Source organism: Cucurbita moschata, unplaced genomic scaffold, assembly GCF_002738365.1.
Source record: "Cucurbita moschata cultivar Rifu unplaced genomic scaffold, Cmos_1.0 Cmo_Scf00090, whole genome shotgun sequence".
Lineage (NCBI taxonomy): Eukaryota > Viridiplantae > Streptophyta > Magnoliopsida > Cucurbitales > Cucurbitaceae > Cucurbita > Cucurbita moschata.
This window is the reverse complement of record NW_019268606.1, coordinates 120,851-124,741: the sequence shown is the minus strand read 5'-3', so window position 1 is coordinate 124,741 and position 3,891 is coordinate 120,851. Positions and strand designations below refer to the sequence as shown.

Genomic DNA, 3,891 nt, shown 5'->3' with positions numbered 1-3,891 from the left:
TAGGATCATAACTACTAGATTGCTTTCTTTACTTACCATAAGTCCTCTCTCTATATGTGCTTGTGGGACATTACTCTCTTTTATCTATAAAAATGGCATAGCATATAATAATCATTATATAAGTATCTTTTCTTTTTCTCTCGTACCCACCTTATACATAACATGTTAAATTAACTCATACTTAAAAATGTAATTTCTCACTTTTGGAGATGCGGGGTATCGATCCCCGTACCTCTCGCATGCTAAGCAAGTGTTCTACCATCTGAACTACATCCCCACAATTTTTATATCACAAAACCCTAAATTTCCCGTAATCAATAATAGTGAAAATGAAGAAATATTGCTACCCAACATGATAAGATAAGGAATCACTACAAGGGGAGCAAGATTCGGATTACCTTGTTGATCGAATATCTCAAGCAAAGAACACTTTGTTTGAGATTCGAATCACTCCAGAAGCAAGATCGATCATGTCTAGCTTCAATGATTCTTGTTGATCAAATATCTCAAGACAAGAACACTTGATTGAGATTCGAATCACTCCACAAGCAAGATTGATCATGTCGAGCTTGAATGATTCTACATGCAATCTAAACTACATAGAATTGCAAAGAAACTTAGCCATCGGCTAAAGAAAAGCACAAATGCTTCTTTTGATATATCTTCTAAGTCTGATTACAAATACAACATAGATGGCTTTATATAGCCTCAAAATGAAACTATTAAAGGCATTCCAAAAGTTGTAACATTCACACTTTATGGGCATAATTAGCCATTATGTAAATGTAACCGAAATTAAATAAAAAGTCTTAAAACACAATAACTCTAAATTATAACCCACCCAAAATTTACAACAATCAAACTTTATTCTTCTTCAATGTAGCATGAATTGAAACATCTTTTGATTATTTTGATAACCTTTTCTCCACATCTTCATTGAAGCATATTGTATGATTGATGTCTCTTGGTTCATATCACAACATGTCATGAATAAGGAAAAATTGAAAAGAAATAATATATTGAATAACAAATAGTTTGGTTTGGTGATGCGGGGCATCGATAATTGTGAAAATGAAAAAAATATAATAACAAATTAAATACTTTCTTTTGGAGATGTGGGTTATCGATCCCTGTACAACTCTTATGCAAAGCGAGCGCTCTACCATCTAAGCTACATCTCCACAATTTTTACATCACAAAACCCTAAACGTCTCGTCATGAATAATAGTGAAAATGAAAAAATATCACTACTCATTATGTCATAAATAAGGAAATATTGAATAGAAATAAAATAGTAATAACGAATAGTTTCTTTTGGAGATGTGAGGTATCGATTCCCGTATCTCTCGCATGCTACATTCCCACGATTTTACATCAAAAAACTCTAAACTTCCCGTCGTCAATGATATTGAACATGAAAAACTATTCCCACTCATTATGTCGTAAATAAGGAAAAATTTAAAAGAACTAATACATTTAGTAATCGTTTCCTTTGTTGATGCATGATATCGATCCCAATAATTCTCACATGGGATGCAAACGCTCTACCATCTAAGCTATTCATTATGTCATCTCGTCATCAATAATAGTGAAAAAAAATAACGCTATTCATTATGTCATAAATAAAGAAAAATATAATAGAAATAAAATAGTAATAACGAATAGTTTCTTTAGGAGATATGGGGTATCGATCCGATCCCCGTACCTCTCGATTGCTAAGCAAGCAATCTACCATCTAAGCTACATTCCCACAATACTTATATCAAAAAACCCTAAATGTCCCGTCATCAAATGTAGTGGAAATGAAAAAATATCTCCGCTAATTATGTCATAAATAAGGAAAGGTTGAATAGAAGTAAAATATTAATAACAAATAGTTTCTTTTGGAGATGCGGGATATCCCCTTGCCTTTCGCATGCTAAATGAGCTCTACCATCTAAGCTACATCCCCACAATTCTTGCATCATAAAACCCTAAATTTTCCATCATCAGCTACGGGCTACATCCCCACAATTGTTGCATCATAAAACCCTTAAATTCCCATCATCAATAATAGTGAAAATGAAGAAAATCTAGAGATGCAGGGTATTGATCCCCATACCTCTCGCATGCAAAGCGAGTGCTCTACTATCTAGGCTATATCCCCACAATTCTTATGTCACAAAGTCCTAAACATCTCGTGTCATCAGTAATAGTGAAAGTGAAAAACTATCCCAGCTCATTATGTCCTAAATAAGAAAAAATTGAAAAGAAATAATATATTTAGTAATCGATTCAATCGAAGATGCAAGGTATTGATCCGCGTACTTTTCACATAGGAAATGAATGCTCTACCATTTGAACTACATCCCTACGATTCTTACATCAGAAAATCCTAAACGTCCCTTCATCAATAATTGTGAAAATGAAAAAGTATCTCTGCATATTATGTCATAAATAAGGAAATATTGAATAGAAATAAAATATTAATAATAAATAGTTTCTTTTGGAGATGTAAGGTATCGGTCCTCGTACCTCTCGTATGCCCGTACCTCTCGCATGCTAAACGAAGCTACATCCCCACAATTCTTGCATCACAAAACCCTAAATTTTTTATCATCAATAATAGTGAAAATGAAGAAATATAGCTACTCAACCTGTCATGAATAAGGAAAAATTGAAAAGAAATAATTTTCAATAATATATTTAATAATAGATAGTTTTATTTTGGAGATGCGTGGTATCTATCCCCGTACCTCTTGCATGCAAAGCAAGCGGTCTACCATTTGAGCTACATCCCCACGATTCTTATGTCACAAAATCCCAAATATCTCGTCATCAATAATAATGACATGAAAAACTATCCCGGCTCATTATGTCGTAAATAAGAAAAAAATTGAAAAGAAATAATATATTTAGTGATAGATTCATTTGGAGATGCAAGGTATCAACCCCGTACTTTCCACATTAGAAGTGAGCGCTCTACTATCTGAACTACATCCCTGATAAGATAAGGAATCAATACAAGGGGAATAAGATTCGGATTACCTTGTCGATCGAATATCTCAAGACAAGAATATTGTTTGAGATTCGAATCACTCCAGAAGCAAGATCGATCATGTCTAGCTTCAATGATTCTTGTTGATCAAATATCTCAAGACAAGAACACTTGATTGAGATTCGAATCACTCCACAAGCAAGATTGATCATGTCGAGCTTGAATGATTCTACATGCAACCTAAACTACATAGAGTTGCAAATAAACTTAGCCATCGGCTAAAGAAAAGCACAAATGCTTCTTTACTATATTTTCCAAGTCTTCCTTACAAATATAACATACAAGGCTTTATATAGCCTCAAAATGAAACTATTAAAGGCATTACAAAAGTTGTAACATTCACACTTTATGACCATAATTAGCCATTATGTAAATGTAACCGAAATTAAATAAAATGTCTTAAAATACAATAACTCTAAATTATAACCCACCCAAATTTACAACAATCAAACTTTATTCTTCTTCAATGTAGCATGAATTGAAACATCTTTTGATAATTTTGACAACCTTTTCTTCACATCTTCATTGAAGCATATTGTATGATTGATGTCTCTTGGTTCATATCAATCCCCACGATTCTTACATCAGAAAACCTTAAACCTCCCCTCATCAATAATTGTAAAAATGAAAAAATACCTACGCTCATTATTTTGTAAATAAGGAAAGATGGAATAATATATTTAGTGATAATGAAAAAATATCTCCGCTCATTATTTCATAGGTTTAGTGATCGATTAATTTGGAGATGCAAGGTATCGATCTCCGTACTTTCCACATGGAAGCGAGCGCTCTACCATCTGAGCTACACCCCCACGATTCTTACATTAAAAAATCCTAAACCTCCCGTCATCAGT

At 33.2% G+C, this 3,891-nt stretch overlaps 1 non-coding gene across 1 annotated transcript; it reads right to left on the bottom strand.

The window, feature by feature from the left end:
• Positions 1 to 204: 204 nt before the first annotated feature.
• TRNAA-AGC lies at positions 205 to 277 on the bottom strand. Its single transcript has one exon. It is a non-coding gene; the product is annotated as a tRNA-Ala (tRNA).
• Positions 278 to 3,891: the final 3,614 nt, after the last annotated feature.